The 23,007-nt window shown below is 39.8% G+C and overlaps 1 long non-coding RNA gene across 1 annotated transcript; it reads right to left on the reverse strand.

Moving 5' to 3' along the window:
- Window positions 1-2,131: 2,131 nt before the first annotated feature.
- Window positions 2,132-11,059, reverse strand: LOC149318081 (uncharacterized). The gene is made up of 4 exons (XR_016279798.1): window positions 11,001-11,059; window positions 7,013-7,194; window positions 6,622-6,704; window positions 2,132-2,360 (listed from the first exon to the last, which is right to left on the reverse strand). It is a non-coding gene; the product is annotated as an uncharacterized LOC149318081 (long non-coding RNA).
- Window positions 11,060-23,007: the final 11,948 nt, after the last annotated feature.

The following is a 23,007-nucleotide window of genomic DNA, read 5'->3' on the forward strand; positions in this document are numbered from 1 at the left end:
TGGAGGACCACCTTCCCTAAAGTCTCATTGGTATTTCAACTCAAACAGAAAAGAGAGATTCTCAATTATTTTATACCACTGAGGAAATATCAACCAACTATCCTGCTCTATTAACAGGCCCCTAACAAAGTTTGGTTGACTACTAGGTGTCAACACATTATTTTTCTGTCACTTGCAAAACACTGTAATTTCTTTCATCTGAAACACTTCTCCATCTGAAAACATGCAATCTCAGTCTCCCTGCTAAAAATATTCCATGACCATCACCTACTTACTTAAACATGTGTAAATGAACTTTTCCTAGCCTAACACCCCTCACAACACAGCCACCAATTTCATAAATTGATGGAGATATGTTCAGCTGGCAATCAAGGTGCAGAAGGATGAAGTTTCCAAGACTCTCCCACCACAGAGTGAGACTGCAATAAGGAATTGCAACAGGTATCCTGTTTCTGATCGTTGCAGCCTTGCTTGTTAGTGGGAGAGGGCTGAAAATGTCATCCTCCTGCGCCCCAATCACCAGCTGAAAAGCCCACCATTACTTAGTGTGGCTGCTGGCTGTTAACATAGGTTAGGATGTGGCATTTACGATCATAGCAATCATGCCATGATGGTGAACACATAGTATTACTGAATAAGGAGCAGTTACAGATCCATAACTCTAGGTTACAAATCCACAGCTGCAATATACAGTTATTTGAAGAATATGCTCTGATTATCTGAGGTGGATGCTGAATGACACCACCAGAGCTTGTTCCCTGTGATATCACCAGGGGTTGTCCTTAGGTGTCAGAAGGTTTGCCCTGAAATCTTGAGGCCTGAGGTGCTTCTGATCTGGCAACCCTACATCCCATGTCTCTTCTGGAACAGATGGGACTGAGGTACAGGATACCAGCCCAAATGTAAAAGAGGCAGCTGCAGAGATGGATAGGGTCCTAGTATTTTTTTAAGGAACCTTTCAGGAGGAGCAGGAACAGTGCTTCTTTATTTCTTTATTTTTTTAAAAAAAACCTTTGCAGCACAAATCCCACCTCCCTGTATTCCTAAACAGTTGGTTCTCTGAACTCCAGTTCTTCCTCTCTTCCCCACTTTGCTAAAGAATTTCACTGAAAAATTTTGGCAACCATAGCGACTGGTGCCTCAGTCTTTTTTCTCCCTATCTTTTCCCCCTGTAGTTTTTTGTGGGGTTTTCAGCTGAAGATGCCAGCCACAGATGCTGGCGAAACGTCAGGAAGAAAATCATCTAGATCATGGCCTCATAACCCGAAAAACCCACAAAAAACTATGGATGCCGGCCATGAAAGCCTTCGACTTTTCCCCCTGTGGCTGCAATCATTTTCTGTATTGTAAAAGTAATTCCCAATCCTTTAGAATCCCATGGAATGTGGCTCGTCTCTTAGTGGTGTGGCAAATATATTTGGGGCTTACCACTTTAGCTTGCAATCATTAACACAGTGATGACATAAAGAAAACAATTCTGTCAGAATGGTGGTTAGGATAGAAATTTCTACCAGATAGCTCATTTTCTGTATGGAAGGGATTCTTTTGTAGGGGGGAGGATTCACTCACATGAGCCTGCATCTGGCATAGCCCAACCTTGGAGAACTGTATCTATTGCAAGGATAGGCAACTACACAGGGGACAAGGATTAATAATAATTTTCATTCTAATAACACCCCCCTTGGAGCTGCACTGGCGGTACTGATATGATTAAGAGCAACATCATATGCTTGGAAAAATTTTAAAAATTGGGTCTGGGTGCTTTGAGGGCATCTAGGATATCATAATGGACATAGACTGCACTCCCCCCATCTTGGCTGTATTGGAACAGAGGGACCATTGCTCAATGACAGAACTCTTACTTTACATGCAGAAGACTGCTATTTAATTATCAACCATCTCTAGTTAAATAGGATCTTAAGGGTAAACAAATTCTTTCTCTAGATCTCAGGGTAGCATATAATAAAACTGAGCTGACAAATTTAAAACAGTGTTAATAATAAAAATTATTTTCATAAAAACAATATTCAACAGTTTAACAAATCAAAATGCAGCTTGAAACATGTTTCTACATTTGAGAATGAAGGAACCCCCCCCCCAAAAAAAAACCTCAAAGTTTTTTGTGGGTTTTTTGGGCTATGCGGCCATGTTCTAGAAGAGTTGTCTGTTTCTGGTGGGTATCTCACAAGATGTTTTGTTGGAAGACAGCATTAAGTTCCCCAGGTAGCTTCTATATTGTCAGGGCTGGAATAAGAAGATTTCTTCATCCTGATTGTCCATCTTATCAGCAATAACTTGGATATATGTTAGAAATTCTGGCCTTGTGGTGTTCCTAGGTTACCAGTAGAATTATCTTGCCCCTGTTTTAAATGTTGCAATTGTCAGGTTTTTATTTCTTAAATACATTTTTTCACATAAACTCATAACTTATTTGCTATCCTTCTCTTCCTCCAAATGTGGGAACCAAGGTGGCTCACATTCATATGAGTCCTAAAGTACTGAGGGCCACAATTGTCTTGGTTTCCCCCATAGCACTTTGCATAAAGCATGCAGAAAATATAGGAGGAAGATATAATATCCAAACATCTCCATGCTTTCTCCATTTTAGAAATGAATACATGGTCTTGCTAAAAGGTATGCATTATTCCCAAGGAACTAGGAGGCAGCACAGTTGGAGAACTTCAATTTCTGAAAATTAAGTAAGTAATCAATATAATGCAGGCTAGTATGTCCTGCCTAGGGCTAGTTCAGTGAACTTTTGAGATGACACTGAATTTCCAACATGATCTTTAAAAGAATGCCCAAGCAAATTGTTGATTAGGGACATAGGGAGATGGATGGATGGGTAGATAGACAGAAAATATCAAGTGTACTGTGTATGATACAATTGCAAGAAGCAGGAATATATACCATTTATCATAAACAAGAGATAATCAGAGAAACGTGGAAAGCTAGTGTGCTTACATGCTTTGACACAGCTAGTGCTCTTAGCTGGAGGTCCACACATATACACACACTGTGCACAAATAAGTTCTTTTATTACATTCTGATTATTTGGCATAAATCATTAGTCGGCCTATGCTGCATCCATCTCTAAACCGTATCTTGTTTTTTGGCATCCTATTCTTCACACTGATGACACATATGCTGTTCATATTTATTCTGCAGCAGTGGCATTGAAAATTTTAAGGTTCAAGTAAATTAGAGTGCATCAGGCCTTGATTTCAGAGAAGGGAGCTTATCGCATGTATTATTAAACCAGTTTACCTCTATCCAGTTTAAGGGTTAATTTGGGCGGCACCCTGATTTTATCACATGCTTTTTACCATCAAAATTGCCACCTGAATACAGCCTGGGTCCATCTGCGTTTGCAAAGCCACTCCGATGGCCATTTTTTTAAATCGGGAAAACTCCCGGATTCAAAAAGAGCTGGGAGGAGCAGCTCTGCAAGTGGAGATGGCCTTGGGATGTATTTGGGTGGCAATTTCGGCGGTGAAAAGTGTAGATCAGGGTGCTGTCTGCATTAACCTTTAAACCTGATAGAGGTAAGCCGGTTTAATAATACATGCAATAAGCTTCAAGAATAGGCTTGCATATGTTACAGCACCCCTTCTTGGCATAGCATGTGAAGTTAGTCAGGCCATTACAATGTGACAATGTTACAATGTGCCAATATTTTTTTTTTGGGGGGGGGGTCATGGTGGTAGTGCTTTTCAATAATAAGAAATGTACTCTGAATCTCTAAACATCCAGGTAGGAAAATGTAGAACCTCATTAGAACTCTACTGCCCATTTCTGTTTCTATGCTTTACTGATGAAGAAATAAAAACAACACCAGAAACCTACATGCAAAATATTCACCAGAATACTACATTACATAACTTTAGGTATACCTTGCAACGTAGCAGAGGCGCTAAGAAATTTCTTTACTGAAATACAAAGACGCATAACAGAATCCTGGCAAGATCATTGGATGCACATTGGTATGCATTGCACACTTATTTGCAGTGCACATTGGGGCGTGATGCACATGGCATCACATACAATGTGCATCATACACAATGCACGTGAGGCACTTTGTTGGCTCTGTTATGTAGTAATGTTACAGCAGCCCTCTACTGGATATGGACATTGCACAACTGTGCAAGTCTAATTTCCACAGATGTAAGCCAATTTATGAAGACATTAGGCCCCAACAGGATTCAGGCAATTATAAGGTAGTTTACTGAATGGGATTCCATTGAATCCAATTAATTGATAAAGACCATTACACTTATTTATTCCATGCATTCTGACATTGAGGAGCTGATAACATGTGAAAAAGATGTAAATATTACACACCAGTTACTACAACAGCTTACAGATGTTAAAATTCCACACCATTCCACCCTATCCCTGGCCAAGAAACTGATATAAAAAACAGACCTACGTTGCTTCTGGAAGGCTCTCAGAGCTGGGTTTGGACATTATGAAATATATTGTACATCTTTTATTTGCTAATCTGCTACATCAGTTTTTCACATAGTCAAAATCTACTATTTATAACCACAAAGAGGGTTCTTCAAATGTTTTTAGAGCTCAAAATTATTTTCTCTAAAGGGGTTTCTTTTGGGGCTATTGATTCCTCTGCCTTAAAATAGAATCCATCCCAGTCAATGTATTACAGCTGGACCTACATCTACCATAGTTGGAAATTGTACAGAGTCAGCATTACAGAACATATTGAAAAAATGAGTAAATAAAATTTACTCATTCTCACCACCATACTGGCCTTTCCCTCTTCTTCTGATGCCCTCATTTGTGACAATAAAGAGAAGGAGCTATGTAGGATGGGATAGAAACCTATGTTTACTGAAATTTAGAAAGATAAAAATATCTATTGTGCAATCTTATATACCTCTGCTCAGAAATAAGCCTATCTGAGTTCAGAAGGACTTTCTCCCAGATGTGCAGGCCAGATTGCAACAACATAGTAGTAGGCTCTCCAAATTCACTAGGGTCAAATAAAAACTGAAAAAGCACAAATAAAACCCACTTTTTTCCTGAGAGAACACCTCTCTAGGAGTCTGTAGGTCCTCCAAAACAACTCAGTGGCCAACATCCACTGGAAACTGATCACAGAATTGTGCTGGAGGACTTACAAATGCCTAGAGAAGTGTTTACAATAAGAATCTATGGGTCCTCCAGCATGACTCCATGGCCAACTTCTGGCAGAGTTTTGGTGGTGGACCTAGAGAGAACATATTAATCAAATCTGCATAGAATCAAATCCACAAAAGTCAAAGCCACTAATGTGAAGGGACAACTGTATTTTTTTAAGCAAAAAGTATATGGTTCCATACTATGGGATCCTGGGAGTTGCAGTTTATAGTGGGATATTTAGAATTTTCAATCAGAGAATTCACTTCACCAAATCACTAACTTCCCAATGAGAAACTGACATGGTAGTTAAAGTGGAATCAAACAATATGAAGTTAAAATTGAACCATAGAGCCTTATAACTTCTTCTAGTCCAGCTGGTTCCAGATGTACAGGCAGTTTCATTTGGGTTCACCCTGAATTCAAGAGAGTGATGCACATACTGTACAAATCTGCAATGCTTGTCCAGGCTTTTGTAAGAGACCTTTTTCAAAAAGGGGCACATAAGTACAAATGTAGCTTCACGCTCCTTGCAAAAACTGTCTTGCTCACTTCGATGGTGAGAAACATCACACTTTCTTTTTTATGTGCTGCTCCACTGAGGTAAAGAGACAAGGTCATGATAATAGTCAAACAGCCTGTGTACATGAATGGACATATAATGTTTTGGAACGTGTATTCCAGTGGTATGAAGTGAAAACAGCTACTTAAGATAATATTTGTTGAATATTATTTGTCTGCTTTATCATCCCAGATAGTATGCATAGTCTGAATACTAACAGAAAGAAAGTGTACTGAAAGGGCCTCTGTTTAAGTCTTTCTTGAAAAGAACAAACAGAAAAGAAGAAATCTATTCTATGTACAGGTCCACCAAATGTTCTCCACTTCTAATTTTCAGGTTGAAACTAGTTATTTTGGTGGGGCAGAAATTTCTGCTAAAAAGCATTTGGAAGGCAAGAATTTCAAACTTTCTTTTTGAAAAAAAAAGAATCTTGTTTTGTGCCATTAGTTTCTTAGCTGCTGTTTTTCCTCTCAGTTCTTCCGGTTTCTGTCTTCCTGATAACTCAGATTTGCATGAATGATGACATCATTGACAGAAAGATAACATATAGTACAGACGTTGGCTGCTAACACATTGTTTAGTAAACTTCATCTAAAGTTGCAGTTATACTGCACATGACTTGCTATATGCCTTCAAGTCATTTCTGATTTATGGTGACACTAAAGCAAACCTATCACAGGGTTTTCTTGGCAAGATTTCTTCAGAGGGATTTTTGCCTTTGCCTTCCTCTGAGGCTGAGAAAGTGTGACTTGCCCAAGGCCACTCAGTGGGTTTCCATGGCCAAGCAGGGATTCAAACTCTGGTCTCCAGAGTCATATTCCAGCGTTCAAACCACTATACCATTCTGGCTCTCTGCACATCATACAGATTATGTATATCTCATGTTTGTTATTAAGACAAGATGAATTAAGGTTACTTACTGCTAATGAAGATTTACAAGATATTCCTGTGTACTCCAAGGAACGTGTTTCACCAGCCTCTAGTACATTGTTTTCCAATATTCCTTTGGAAAGAACACAGTTCCTAATCACTCTATACAATGTAGAATGATTCCCATTGATTGCATACAACAGAAAATTGTGACATTCAATTAATTTAAACTAAAGAGGAATTATCAGTATTCAGTGACAATCGTTCCTTTGGGGAGGCACATTAAAAAAACAACCTCATTTTATACAGCAGGTAGGGAAAGAACAAAACTAAGATAACATTTGTTCAGAGAGAAAAAGCAGCACAAGTTTAAGGTGCTGGTACAATACTGTATTTAGTGATTGGTGTGGGGTGACATCTGAAGCCACTGTGATGTAGTACCTGTGCTGGACCATGACTAGAGACTCCTGGGATCAAATTTCCACTCAGTTATTGAGCTCATTGAGTAACTGTGGGCCAGTCACCCTCTCTCATCCTAATCTACCTGATGATTTGTTCTGAAGATAAAATGGTGGAGGGAATCACCATGGAAGCTAGGCTGAGATTCTTGAAGGAAAGTCAGGCTATAAATGAAAGAAATAAAGAATACCAACTTAGTATCGTAATATATTCTAGCCTCTAAAATACTACCCTTCCCAAAAGAAAAAGAAATCAGATGCTGTTACTATACTAGTGGACAATTATAATTTAGCATGGTGCACAGGTCTGATGTCATCTGCATGGATATCCCGATGACCCTTGAAAAAAATCAAATCAAATCAGCCCTGTGGCCACACTAATTTAGGCCCTCTCCAGAAGGGCCCTTTGCGGTGCGTCCACGAAGTGCTAAGGTTGCCTCGGGGTGGCATGTGCACATGCCCTGCAACCCTAGCACATCGTGCATGCGCCGTTATGCAGCACCTTACACACGGCATGCACAACTGATGTTGCAGCTGGGCAGCTTCCGTATGGAGCTGCGCAGCTGGCGCTTTGCAGCGCAGCAAAAAGGAACCGCTTTTTAGCTCTTTTTCTGCTGTGCAGCGGCGCAATACAATTTGTATGCTGCGGCACAGCTGTGCAGCAGAGGCGCCGAGGAGACGCCTCTTCTGGGCGGTCTGTACCCTGCCTTAGATGGGTGTAAAAGTGATCAAACAAATTTATGGAAGTGACGTGGCTACTAGTCCTGATGGCTCTGTGCTTTTGCAAAGGTTAGAACGCAATAGCATGCCTGAAGAACAGTTGATGGTGAAGACCAGAGAATCATAGAAGCATAGAGTTGGAAGAGACCACAAGGGCCATCCAGTCCAATCCCCTGCCATGCAGGAAATCACAGTCAAAGCATCCAGCCTCTGCTTAAAGACTTCTAAGGAAGGAGACTCCACCACTCTCTGAGGGAGTGTGTTGCACTGTGGAACAGCCCTTACTGTCAAGAAGTTCCTCCTAATGTTGAGGTGGAATCTCTTTTCCTGCTCTGGATCCTAGTTTCTGGAGCAGCAGAAAACAAGTTAGCTCCCTCCTCAATATGACATCCCTTCAAGTATTTAAACAGGGCTATCATATCAACTCTTAATCTTCTCCAGGCTAAACATTCCCAGCTCCCTAAGCCGTTTGTCATAGGGCATGGTTTCCAGGCCCTTCACCATTTTAGTCGCCCTCCTTTGGACATGCTCCAATTTCTCAATGTCCTTTTAAAATTGTGGTGCCCAGAACTGGACACAATATTTCAGGTGAGGCTTGACAAGAGCAGAATAGAGTGGCACTATTACTTCCCTTGATCTAGACACTCCATCCTCTACCATCTCCTTTCAGTGATGCAGCCTAAAATTGCATTGGCCTTTTTAGCTGCCGCATCGCACTGTTGACTCATGTTCAATTTATGGTCTACTTGGACTCCCAGATCCCTTTCACATGTAGTTTCATTCAGCCAGGTGTCACCCATCCTATATCTGTGCATTTCATTGTTCTGCCCTAAGTGCAGTACCTTACATTTCTCTGTGTTGAAAATCATTTTGTTAGATTTGGCCCAGTTTTCTAATCTATTAAGGTCATTTTGAATTTTGATGCTGTCCTCTGGAGTATTAGCTACTCCTCCTAATTTGGTGTCATCTGAAAATTGGATATGTATGCCCCCAGTTCTGTCATCCAAATAATGATAAAGATGTTGAATAGCACTGGGCCCAGGACAGAGCCCTGTGGTCCCCACTGGTCACTTCTCTCTTGGATGAAAAGGAGCCATTGTTGAGCAGCCTTTTGGTTCAGCCAGTCAACCAGTTACAAATCCATGTAACAGTTACATTGTCTAGTCCACATTTTACAAGCTTGTTTGCAAGAATGTCATGGGGAACTCTGTCAAAAGCCTTACAGAAATCAAGATATACTATATACACAACATTCCCTTCATCTACCAAGCTGGTAATATAATATAATATAATATATGTGTGTGTGTGTGTGTATATATATATATATATATATATATATAGAGAGAGAGAGAGAGAGAGAGAGAGAGATTAGATTTGTCTGGCATTACTCTGAAACCCATGTTGATTTTTTGTGATTATGGCATTGCTTTCTAGATGTTCACAGACTCTCTGTTTAATGTTCTAGAATCCAGAAGAGGGTTGCTGATCTCATGGCCCTACTTGTGGAATTTCTCAAAGACACTGAGTTGGTCACTTTGAGAAATGGAATTTTGGATTAGAAAGATATTTAGCCTGAGCTCTTCTGTAGTCTTAGTTGCTGTTGCTATCAAGTCAATTTTAACTGATGGCAACCCTAAGGCAAAACTATCAAGAGGATCTATTCAGAGAGGGTTTGCCATTGCCTTCCTCTGTATACACTATAAGTGTATAACCAGTAATGGGAAAGAGTACCCTTTGATTACCTTTACTTTCTTCTGGGCAGTAATGCAGGTTGGACTCAGAGAAAGAGAGTAAGGAAATGGGAAATGGAAACAGTAGTACAGGAGGATCTTACCTGCTGCAGTACTAAAATCTGAAGGCAAAAATGATCTCCTGATTCTTTCCCCTCTACATGTAATGGCCTTTGTGCAATTTCTGTGGTCCTAAAGGAATTACTGTATAGATTTCTGTGTCTAAAGGGAGTATTGGGAGGTTTACTGCCAAAGTCTTCTTCAAAAACTGAGAACCATATCATGGTGTTAGCACAGACAAAGGAGGATTTTTAAAATGCCTGCTGCACATGCAAAAAGAGAGCTCTAAGAGTGGACCATATCAGAACTTGGAATTAACATGTTACAAATAATGATGCCCACTACTACACATTTAATGGAGAAAGAGAAAACAATGTCCCTTTTCATATTTTATAATTAACATTAATTAGGGTTCCCACATCTCAGGGCCTTCTCTGAACCTCAGGATAAAGGAAGTGTCTCAAGATGAGAGTGCTTTTCTGAAAAGATTTGTCTTTTTCTGTGGGCTCTTGGCCCTGCTACTGAAGCAGTTGTGGTATACTCTCCAGATTTGCAGAATATGACCCCTTCTTCCCTTGTTTTCAGTGTTTCTTAATACTATAGCTGGTATCAAGGCTCAAAGGATAAGAATGGTTCACCTGGGTAAATATATTTAGTTCTTCGTATCAGTGTGGGTTCTGTTCCTGGACACCCCCACTCTGTGGATACTAAAAAGTGCAGGACCTCAAGTCCCATTATTGTCAATGGATGCATGACATGCGTGTGACCATGCTGGTGTGCCCGCGTGCATGTGCCACCATTGACAATAATGGAGGACGGCTAAGTGCAAATGCTCTAATTCAAGGGTGACTAGCCTGTCAATACGGAGGTCCAACTGCACTGAGCTGTTTGAATATTCATTGCCTCTGGAGTTGCTGATATTGGACCAAAGAATTGCTGTATTATATTTTTCTTATCTCCTTATAAATGGTTGGTGCTGCAGTAGAATTTCTTTTTAGTCTGAGGTGCATGTAGGATGTACCAGGGTTAACAAAAAGCATGGCATGCATGTCTTTCTTTTTTCCTCCACCAGCCTGAGAGGGAGTCAGACCTGGCGTTCACCCCCCTGCCCAGCATCAACAAGGGCCAGCAATGTAATGTTGAGGGAAGCCAAGGCCAAGTCTTAAAAGCCTCGGCATTTCTGCTCAGGACCATCCTCCACCAGCCTGGGAGGGAATCAGACTGCTTTAACTGCCCTGCCTCAGTGCTAGAGAAGCCTAGGAATTATAGTTTACTGTGGCACCAGAGCTCTTTGACAGAGAAGGTTAAATATCTCACAAAACTACACTTCCCAGAATTCCCTAACATTGAGCCAGGGCAGATAAAATGGTCTCAAACTGGATTACTTCTGCAGTGTGTTTTGGACCTAGAACATGTTTGATTCTCAGTGTTTTAAAGGTGCAAGACCTCATTAAACTTAACTGGGCTTGTTTCTGAATAGACATGCATAGATAGGATGGCTCTGTTCGTCTGTAGTCCCTATAGAGTCTATCACCAGTTATTATTGTCATCATTGTCATTTTCATTGTCGTTGTCATCATCATATCCTTCTCAAAAAGTATTGGTAAAATTCTTACTATTTGGGGAAGAAGAATTGCTTGAAAACTGTTTGAAATGAGCAAAGTAGTGGCCTCACAAAATGCAATCAGTCCACTTCATTTCTTGATCCTATGTCAATTTTTTTACAGTCTTTGATTCTGCTTTGCTTCCTGCTGTTGCAATCCAATCACCTGTGATTAGCAAAATATATGTTTTGGTGTGTGGTCAATTTCCTCCTGGACTCCAGCATAGAATCCTTCAATTTCTTCTTCTTCTGCCTCCATAAACTTGGATTATGGTTGTATTGATTAGTTTTCCCTGAAGTCTTATTGACAGTCAGACTTTGCTTTATATCATTTTACTGCTTTTACTATATCTCTCCTCACTATAAATGCCACCTCATTTCTTTTTAGATTTTCATTTCCTGAGTAAAAGGCTGTGTAATTATCTGACTAAAAATTTCCCATTGCTCTCCACTTTAGCTAGCTTGCCCTATGTATTGTAATGTTTATACATCCTGCTTCTTGTTTTACAGTATCTAGCTTCCTCTGATTCATGCTTTTCACACTTCATGTTCCTATAATATGTGTTGTGTCCTTTCACTTCTGAGCATGTCAACAACTGAACACCCTTTTGGCTTCAGTCCACTTGCATCCTTACTCATAGCACTACTCATAGTTGTCCTCTGCTCTATCCCAGGGTCTCACTGAGTGCCATCCAATCTGGGAGTTTAATCTTCTGGGGCTATTTCTTGTTTCATTCTGGATTGTCTCATAATAGAGTTTTTGTGGCCTTCCTAAAACCGACTGTGGCTGTGGCAAACACAGACCACAACCACAACCTGCCTTTTCCCTGGCTGGAAAAGGAACAGAAAAGATCTGCTCCTATTTTGGCCAGGGAAAGGGTGATTTTTCCTGCCGTGCCACAGCCCAAAGCCAGCTTCCAGATGCTGCAGTGGCATGCAGTGTGTAAATCCCGTGCCACAGCAGTGTCTTGAAGCTGCCTATACCTGGGCAGCTGCCCAACTTCCAGGTGACTTCTGGGCAGCATGGGAGCATGAGGCATATAAATGTCACACTCCCAAGCCACCTAGACAGTAGCTTTTAGAGCTGGTCTGTTCAGGCTCATAGTTATGGATTTTGAAGGAAACACGTTGCTTTCTTGCTTCACAAAGCTGGAATGTAATCTAAATAGCATAACCCACTGGCCTATGGTACAAAGTATAGCCATGTAGCATAAAGCAACATTAAAGCATGCACAAAGAGAGAGAGAGAGAGAGAGAGAGAGAGAGAGAGAGAGAATAAGATAGAATTTTAATATATCAATGAATTCAATATACCATTCCCTTAACAGCATACCCAGAATACTAAGGTAACTAAAAAGGTATGATGAATAGGAGTGAAGTTATGCCTGTGTAAATTACAATATTTATGTAACCTAGTTTTTGTACAGGGAAAAGTAATTAATTACAAAGAGTTCAATATTTTAAATGTTATTCCCAGACTCTGTTTCACACTGTAAAACCTCTTTTCTGAGAAATGCACTACTTTTATGGCTGGAGTTATCTTGCAGACCCAAAGCTTTCATTGCCAAAGTTATGATTGTTTTTCTTCCTTTCTTTTTCGTTTTCTTAAAAAAAACACCCTCTTGAAAAGAATAAGATTCATTAGAAATGTTTATAGCACACAAGGCAACATAACACTGATAGCCTGGAGAAGCATTGTAGTTTAGCATTCCTGTCCCAGCAGAATCCATTTTTATATTATGGAAATTTCTGCAGACCTTAGGCCATGAGTATTGAACAATTTTCACCTTTTGTGGCTTCTCATTGACCTACAGTACAATATAGGGGGTTTTGAACATAAAAGAATAATTGACAACCTTTATATTACTCCAAGAGATTGCTTACCCATGTGGTAAGGAAAAAAACTTTTAAACTTACAGTTAATTAGGAGTACATTATTGATGACAAACCTTTAGTGCATTAGAAAGAGACAGTGAGACAAAGAAAGATGAAATTACTTACTTTGTCAATTATTATTTAGATCCATTTTCAACAATGGCCTCTTTGGTTTCTTATTATCTCATTACAATGTTTAGTTCATCACAAATGTTTTTATTATGGTTAGGCCAACTATGTCTAAGGGCGAGCTTGCATTATAAATGATGTTGCGTATGGATGCCTTTGTTTAGTACGAGTGTGACATATAATTCCTGGAGCTTGGAAAAGTTACTTTTTTGACTACAGCTCCCATAAAATAACTCTTCCAAGGTCTGGGAATAACAGATGTCTTCACAAGATTGTTTCACACATTACACAAAAGCAAACCGAAGCCTGTCCCCAAGAATATATTTGTCAGGATAGTAGTCAGTTTCTAATTTTTTATATGATGAAATCCATCTCACCCTTGGTGGGTTCTCCCTTTAGCTATGATTCCTGCAATAGCCATGCCATAAGATTCCTACATCAGTAGATTGCTTGAAATGATCAGTGATATCAATAGATGATTGATGGTTCAAAGCATAGTAGACTTATAGCCATTTCACACCCCAGTGGGGCAGTTGACGTTGATGCTCATAAATGACAATATTGGTTCCCAGTGTAATCACAGGTGAAGAAGCAAGATTTAATAATTAACAGACTGGGAAAATAAAGTCAAGTGTGGGCATACTAAACTGGGCTAAAATGCCTACCTTTCTACATCACACACTCACCATTGTCCTCTGCAAAAGTTTGAATATGAAGCTTTTCTCGCATTGCATTGCAGTGGAACTGTGTACTGCAGTAGTCTGTGCACAATTATATGCAGGGTACAAGGGGGGGGGTGGAGTTTGGATGTATCATGCTTTAAAATCTAGGGAAAGGAGGTAACTGGAGACATCAAATACTAGGGAATTACCATCTGGACTGAGATATCATTTCATGTATGATTGTATCTAGTGGTGTTCCTATGCCAGCTGAAAGAAAATGAAGGAACAGATTCCCACTTTCTCGACAGCCCTCTGCGTTGTCCAAATCTGATCCAAATGACCCCCCAACCCTCCAGAGATTGGCAGAGGGATACACAGGAACACTGGGAGAAGTAAAAGAGAAGATCCTTTCCCATGAGGTTTACTTGTATAGTCATGGATATAGTCTGTAATAATACAGCCCACCCTCCACTATAGACAGTAATCAAGATAACAAAATAAGAATAAAGAATAAAAAAATTATGGTACACTTTGAATCTCCCTTATCCAAAATGCCTGGGACCAGAAATGTTTTTGATTTTGGAGGTGTTTTTTTTTTTTTTTTTTTTTTTTTTTTTTGATTTTAGAATATTTGCATCTACATAATGAGATATTTTGGAGATGGGACTCAAGTCTAAACATGAAAGTTACTTATGTTTTACATATACCTTATATACATAGCCTGAAGGCAATTTTATATATAATACAGTTGTCCCTCCATATTCGCTAGGGTTAGGGGAACAAGACCCCTGTGAATATGGAAAAACCGCAAATAACAAAAACACTGTTTTTACCTGAGAGGACACCTCTCTAGGAATCTCTAGGTCCTCCAGTGCAACTCTGTGGTCAAAGTCCAACATACACTGACCATGGAGGGATGACTGTATTTTAAAATAATTTTGTGTATGAAAAGATGTGTACAATGAACCATCAGAAAGCAAAGGTGTCAGTATCTCAGCTACCCATGTGGACGATTTTGGATTTTGGAATATGTTGGATTTTCAGAATTCTGGATAAGGGAGACTCAACCAGTATTGTTTTATCAAAACAGAAATGGAAAGCATTTTAAGATTACATCTATACAGTAAAGAAATAAACAGTACATACGAGTTAAAAACTATGGCTAGAATCCTGTTGGGGAGTTGTATGCTCATCAGTGGACATGTATTTGCAGGAAATAGAATTGTAAAGATGTGCAATGTCTGCATCCGTAGAGGCTGCTATTCTATAACTATGTAGCAGAGGCGGCAAAGAGACGGATGCACAATGGGATTGAAGTGAATTGGGACCTATGTGCTATGGTCCCTGATATGCATTGGGCCCATGATGCATGTCAGACATCTGCAATGTGCATTGAGCATGCCCAATGTACATCAGGCACTCTTGCCAGTGTCTCATTATACATCTTTGAATTTTGAACAAGAATTCTTAGAGTCTCTGCTACTTAGTTAAGTGTACACAAATTTATGTTGCATTTAAAGGTCACACAGAATTCTGGCCAATTTCAATAACTGATCAGTCCTCTTAAGGCATTAAAGCCCATTAGTATAAGAACTTGTTTATCTACTGGTAAAAGAACATCAGGCCTAGATAACAAAAAAGGACCAGATCTCATCTGATCTTAGAATCTAAGTAAGGCCAGGTCTTGTTAGGATTTAGATGGGAAATGGCCAATGAATACAAGGTGCTATAGGCTATGTTTCAGACAAAGGAACTGGCAAGACCACCTCTGAATATTCTTTGCCTAAGAAAACCATAGAGTTTCCATAACTTGACAGACAACTTGAAGGCATGTACACACACACACATACAGAAAAGGACATAAGTGATACCACCAGCTGAGCTTTACTATTCAACTGTCTGGTAAAATGATGTCCCTGACAAATCAGCAATAGGGCATCATTCTTTAAGTAATGGAACTAGCTTCTGGTGCAGATGCCCTCTCTGCATCTGGAGGCCATTTTTGGAGGCACCACTGCTAGTTTTGGATGGTCACTTATTCTAATAAGTCAGCTTCTGACCACAGTGGTCCTAGTATTGGAATCAGTTAATTGAAATACAGTATTCAAATTAGACTCAGTAATGATCTGGAATTAATTCCCCAAGACTCTTGATAGATAATGAAAAGATACAGAAAACCAGTAGATATTTGAAGGATGAAGACTGTATAAAAAATAGCAGGAAGGGTGTGTGTGTATATGTGTTGTGTTGTGTCTCTGATAGACAACAAATTTATCAGTGGAAGGTGAAATTATTATTATCTATTTAGCATAATTATTTCAGCCAGTGACAAGCTACTCATGAGTAATCCTAATCCTGTCAATAGAACTGTGTAAATTTTATATTACTGCCTATGGAATGGCAAAAATCCATCAGTCAAAAGGTTATCTCATACCCTTGAGCAAATGGTAGCTTCTGAGTACTCACTGTGTTCAATATTAACATCTCAGTGCTTGCGATAAACATACCAACTGGCGTCTTATAACTCAAATAAAATTCCCTTTATTGTGCTTTGTAGTCTGCCTTTCTTTTACCGCTAAAATTTATAGTTTCTTGTATATACTGTAAGCACTATATTTGGAATACATTAGTGAGCTATTTTTATCACAGGTTCGGGTTGCATAGGTGTCTCAGTTTGAAGCATTTGTTTTTCTTCCCTAGGAAAGATAATGCATATTGAAGGCCCTGGTTAGCCCCCTCAGTGCTCTTCAGTAAATTAACTATGGAAAAATCTTTCAATGCATCTTTCATTTATTTGTAGTATTTAAATGGAACCACACCGCTTATGTTTGGTGTAATCAAAGATCATCTTCTGTTTTAACTGGGTTTGCTATAAGTGATTAGCTTCTTAAATGTATTATAGTTCATTTTGTATTTAGTGATGCAGTAATAGCTTACATTGTACACTGAGGTCAAGAGCCAGCATTGATCCCTTAAAATATAAATATTACTATTAATTAGACATGGGCTTGTGTAACTTCCCTGACCTGATGAGATCTTCCAATAATACAAATAAAGAGATAATAGTATAGAAATGAAAGCAACAAAATGGGTGTTAAATGGTAAATATGGTTGACCTGAGCTGCATTTTTTCTAGAGTTAGTGGTAGAAAATAATATAGAGAAAAACAAAAAGCATGGTAAATGGGAGAACAGGAACATTATACTTGACCCAAGTCACTCAAAATCTACAGCAGGGGAGGGGGGAATTGGGGGCCAGAATACTCCAGGGGTTCCAGAGTATTCTGGCAAATGTAGGTCCCATTCTCACTAGCCCATTTGCTCTGGATAGAACTGGGCAGATCCGGTTGCCCCCATACCGAATCTCCCCGGGTAGATGATCTGACTACCCTTTACCTTGATCGATGCAATTTGCCCCTCTGAAGTTCACATTTGCAGTACCACTTAAAAATTGAGCCTTCTTTGTTGTCAATCAAATTCACTTCCACTTTTGTCAAAGGTGACATATCCTACAACCACTGGCCAACTGAATGGGTGCCTTCCCCCCTCCTTTAAAAAAAAACTGGTGGCAGTGTTCACATATTCTGTTAACTTGTCAAATCTAAAAACCTCCAAGTGTGTGTGTGTGTGTGTGCGTGTGTGCGTGTGTGTGTGTGTGTGTTGTGTGTATTTAGGTCATTACAGATTATGGCAACCCTAAAATGACCCCATTCTGGGTTTTTCTTGGCAAGATTGGTTCCAAGGAGATTTGCCATTGCCTTTATCATGAGGATGAGAGGGTGTGACTCCCCCAAAGACACCTCATGGGTGTCCACAGCCTTCCCCCTGAATGCCAGCCTCTTGCCTCCCCTTCGTTTCCAGCCCAACATTTCCTCCTCTTTGGAACGTCTCCCCTTCCCTTCACTTCCAGTCCAATGCCATCTCCGAAGCCCTTGCCTCTCCCCCCCCCCAGATGCCAGCCCCTTCCCTTCCAGCCCAAAGTATGTGCATAATCTGTCACAACAACAACAACAACAACAACAACAACTGTCGCTTGCAGGGGAGGCCACCTCAGAATGCCAGCTCTGCATCCTCTTTCTTTGCTTTCTCTCTGATTGCCACCCCAGAATGCCATCTCTTCTTACATACAAATATGTAGCAAAAGCATTCACACATTGTATCAATTTGCCAAATTTAAAAGGGAACATAAGCATTTGCATATTCTGCCACACACACACACACACACACACACACACACACACACAAATAATTTTAAAAAAATGCCGCTTGCAAAGCAACCGGTGTGAGAGGGGAGGCATGTTCCGCCCACTGTCCTTTCTCTGACCTAAATCCCTCCCCTGAACTTGACCCGTTCATGACCGGGGCCAAGTTCACATTTGCCGACAGCAGGGAAGAAACAGGTTTTCCAAAAAGAAATGAGAAATAATCCACTTTCAGAAAAAACCGCTCTGCATCTGGTGTGCAAGACCCTGATCCTGATATGTTGAAATCAGTGCCAATGGGAACTTCCCACTTTTAATCCGGGTTACAATTCGGTACAAAAGGTAGTCTGAATGGCCCCGTAGATGAGCTGGGGAGAGGGAGGGAAGGAATGAGAATAAAAATGATAAAATTAGCTAGGACTGATGGGGTGGGGGGGGGGAGAGATGAAAATGAGGATCCAATTGATGGCAGAGAGGAAGAAGACAAATGTAGCCAGGAGAACTGAGGAGCAGGGAGAATTACACAGAACAAGACAGAGGTAGAGGATTATGGAAGCAGGGAGAAGATAAGTCTAGCTGAGTGGAAGGAAGGAAGGAAGGAAGGAAGGAAGGAAGGTATATTTAGTTATGGGTTGTAGGTAGCAGGGAAAAGGTTGAGAAATTAGATGAGAGAGGGAGACATTTACTAAAGAGCTGAGGGCAAAGAAGGAAAAACTAGGAATAAGAGGACCTAGTAGACTGTGGAAGGTGAGAAGAAAAAGTTAAAAGGAAGAGAAAAGGCCACAAAATTCACAATCTTTAGTTGCTCTGATGCAGTCTGCAGCATTAGAGCCCAGCAACACATGAAAAAAAATTCAAGACAGTGCTCTCATCAACAGATTTCCCCCAACCACCATGATGACTGGAGATTCAGGGCCAGACCCTGACGTTTGAGATCCCCAGTGACAACATGGTGCAGAGTGGCATGTTTGAGTTGCTACCTCATTTTTCAGACAGTTTATCTACTCCAGATCTCAGAGTTCTAGGATAGTGATCATAGTTCCAAAACAAATAAACAAAAACAGGTAGTGATAAATGAATAGAATGCCTTTAGGATTTCCAAATGATTGAGAATTCAGCCTCATAATGAAGAAGCATCCCATCCCTGTATGACATTTACTATGATGATAGCAACTGATAGTAGGAACTAAGGTGTCCCATGTATAATTCTGAGGAGGGAAGCAGCTGTGGGGAACACTGAATAAGAAGAAACCTAGAACAACATCCTATGATATATTGATTTATTGTTTACATAAATACCTTTTTGGAGATCCTCTTCTGGTCCCTCTGCAAGGAGAAAGAGCCAGAATTATGAGTGCCCTTCATATGAGACGTCTGAGCAGACCAGCCAACCCACAAGTATGATACTTTTTGGTACATATAGGTACTTGTACTCATCATCATGATCATCATGATCATCATGGCATTGCAGTCTATTTTATATCTGACTTTAGCTTATGTTGATACTTTCAACAGATTCTACCAACTTGATTTTATAGTGTCTGCTCTGTTATTGTGCATTTTTCTTTTGATTTTAATATTTGTTTTATCATTATAAGGGATATAGAATTCTGGAGTCTTGTATCATAGGGTGGCTTATACCAACCAACCAAAACACCAAGAAAGCTCTTCTGTTCCCCATTCCAACCTCTGTTTTCCATCATTTGTAAAGCTTGAAGTTCCAAAGAATAAAGGATACTGTCAAGCAAAAAGGCCATGCTGAAAACAATTGAACAACCTAATCTGGGGCCATTTACCACCTAGAAATATGTAGCTGTGTTTCAGCAGTTAAAAGGATTAAATGAAAGGATGAAGTAGGTTGGCCACCAGCCTTTGCCCATAGTACTAGATTATCTCTGTGTAGCAGTTACATAACTCTTCAATTGGTGCCAGTTGCTGTCTATTGTTCCTGTAGCTTTACCTGCATTTCAGAGCTCTATACGAGCACAAAGAGCCAAATATGAATTCCATCTGGTGTTTCTCCTGGGGCTTTTTACTTTCAGGTATGAATTCAAATCACTTTTTTTTCTTGGCAAACATCTTTCCCATAGTCACTGGATCTTCTTTTCCATAAACACCCAAAATCAAACTGTTCCACAAACTACCCAGGGCCACTTATCCAGAGCATGAGTAGAGGTCCTTGTAATAAACCACAGAGGTATTAATTACCACAATTTTATCAGAAGAAGCTATTAATCCTTTGGTCTGAACCTCAAATGCAGTGTTGTTTTAAATTGCCATGCCATTCACCCTCTGGGTTTATTCCCATGGCTGTGCAATTTGGCTCCACTTCTCTACACACAGTGCATTTTTGTTTGTTCAGTGTGGATGAGTGAAAGTTGTTGCCTCAGAGCCAATTGTGATTCAAAAAAAAAAAAATTCCTTGCATCTCAGCATGCTTGAATCTAGCAACTTAATCTGCATCTTCAACTCATTTCCTTGTGTTTGTTTTCCTCTTGTGCTAATTTCAATGAAGTGAAATGGTCTTCCATTAAAAGGAATGGGATGGCCTAAACAAGGCATTCCTAAGACCTAGGTAATGAATTTATTTTAATTTTATAAGTAAGATTATGTAGATTGACTGTTGGATTTGTGTGTGTGTGTGTGTGTGATTTGGTGAGCTGAGAAACTAGGTCAAGCAGAGAAATGGGTTGTCTCCAAACCTGAACATCCATCTTTCATCTCATAAAACGATTGTGGTATCCAGGCAGAATGCATTATAGGAAAGAGTCTGGAACATTTTTGTTCCTCAGATGCTGTTTGTAGCTATTTCTTGGCTGATGTTAGCTTCTACAACACAGGAAGCTATTTATTTATTTGATGTTGTCATCTATCTGAAGGACTGACCAGCTTAAAGGTGAAGACCCATTAGAAAGGAGAGAGGGCACATGACAGTGTCCATCAAGAGTGAGTACCTGGACCACACAAATTAGGCATGGTTGTCATTTGATAATTCTTTCCTACTCTGGTGAGTGAGATGATTGAGTCCTAAATTGGAGGGAAAGGTGTGATATAAATAAAGATACTTATTGTTATAAAACCTATAACAATAATAACAACTATCATGTAGTCAGTATAGTAAAAACACAGGAGAAGCTGAGAGGAGGATGATCAGGAAATGGTTACAGAGAGACACATTAATAAACCCAACTGAAGGACTTATTTGTGGCTCATGAACAGATGCTTTAGACAAACAGCACTGACGCAAATGTTGAAAAAAACCCTAAAGATAGTAAATGTCATTTATGTAAAAGAAAAGATGAAAGTGTTGACCACATTGTTAGTTTGGGTAGCAAAACTGCACTGACCAGATATAAGAAATGCCATGATAAAATGACTGCAAAGTATGATTTACAATCTGCAAAGAACATAACCCTGAAAAAGCCATTGAGAACAGGGAAATAAAAATATTATGGGATTTTAAGATTTGGACTGATAAACAATTCGAATACAATATATCAGAGATAGCTATGGCTGAGAAAAAGAAAATTTGGATTACAAATGTAGCAGTTTCTGGAGACAGTAAAATCAAACACAAAGAGAAGCAAAAACAAACAAACTACAGTTGAGCCTCGCCTTACATGGGGGATCCGTTCCGGACACCCCCCCCCCCCCCGTGTAAGGCGAATTTTGCCTATGCTTGAGCCCCAATCAAATGAATGGGGCTAGTGTGTGCGGTGGCGTGGTGGCACGGCGGTGTGCATGCCACAGGTGCACATCCCATTCATTTGAATGGGATGCTCTGCCCCTTGCGCCCCGCGTGCTCCCCGCAGCTTGAGTGCATACGCTCAAAGCTGCGTATAGTGTGCCCAACTGAGTCTGAATAAACATCTGAATGAAATCGCTATAGACAGGATTACAATATCACAATAACAAAAAGTAACATTGCTTGAAATGTGCCACATTGTATGATGATAATTTACTAATTCCTGTATTCTTGGACAGAAACCTGAATCACTGATGGCTGAAAACTCCAGTCAATAACATTTAATACTGTGAAGCTGAGACATAATTATTATTTCTGTTTCAATTATAATTATAACTTCTAGATTTGCATCTTTGTATGTTCTAATTTCTATGCTAACAGGCATCTCCCCTTTTGTCCTTTTTGGGGGACATGTTGAACAATGTAAGGCAAGTGATACAACACTCATGCATCTTTATAATTATCAATGCGTCTTTTGAATTATCAGGGTCATACTCAAACTGCTGTGCCATTGGGGGATGTGGCCATAAACTTTTTAACAAATGTTTGTTTTCGTGGGCAGACAAAAAAACAAAAAAGTTTTATGTGGTTACAGGGTAACAGCCATCAAACAGAAACAAATTCCGCCTAGCAGCACAGAACTGAAGTGGCTCAAAATATCCAATACACAGGCACACAGACCGAGCTGAATAGCCTTCTTCTAGTGGAAACTATTTGGAGAAAAGCCCTGAAGTGGGGCCTGGCCTGTTTTTTTCTTTCAAAGGTCTGAAACAGCAGATAATCAATGTTAAAGTCCAAATTGGAAATTGTAGCATCTTAAGCCATCATTTTTCTATGTAATGCCTCAGACAAGGAAGGAAGGGCAAGGGTGGGGGAAAGAGGAGGAAAGGGGGATGAGAATTTTAAATGACAAGAGAACCAGTTCGGCTTTCAAAGAATAAGTGTAGCCCCAAGTGGAAAACCTGACATAAATGCAACAAGATGGCAAAATAAACAAAGCCTGCTATTCTGAAGTTTCAGAGGTTATTCATCATTGTCAAGAGTTTCTTTACAGTATAACCATTACAGCAGTTCAGAAAACTGGCAGGTCATCTGAAATACTATTTCTATATCTTAAGGATATCCTTTTCAGAGTAGGGAATGAACAATCTAAGACCTGCAGAAAATGAAGAAAAAAACTACAGTACTTACTACTTCAGAAACTCAGTTGTTTCTTACATAAAAACCTTTTAAAAACACACAATTATTATTAG

The sequence above is a fragment of the Sceloporus occidentalis genome, unplaced genomic scaffold, assembly GCF_023333645.1.
Source record: "Sceloporus occidentalis isolate IW3139 unplaced genomic scaffold, rSceOcc1.0.p SCAF_2, whole genome shotgun sequence".
Classification (NCBI taxonomy): domain Eukaryota; kingdom Metazoa; phylum Chordata; class Lepidosauria; order Squamata; family Phrynosomatidae; genus Sceloporus; species Sceloporus occidentalis.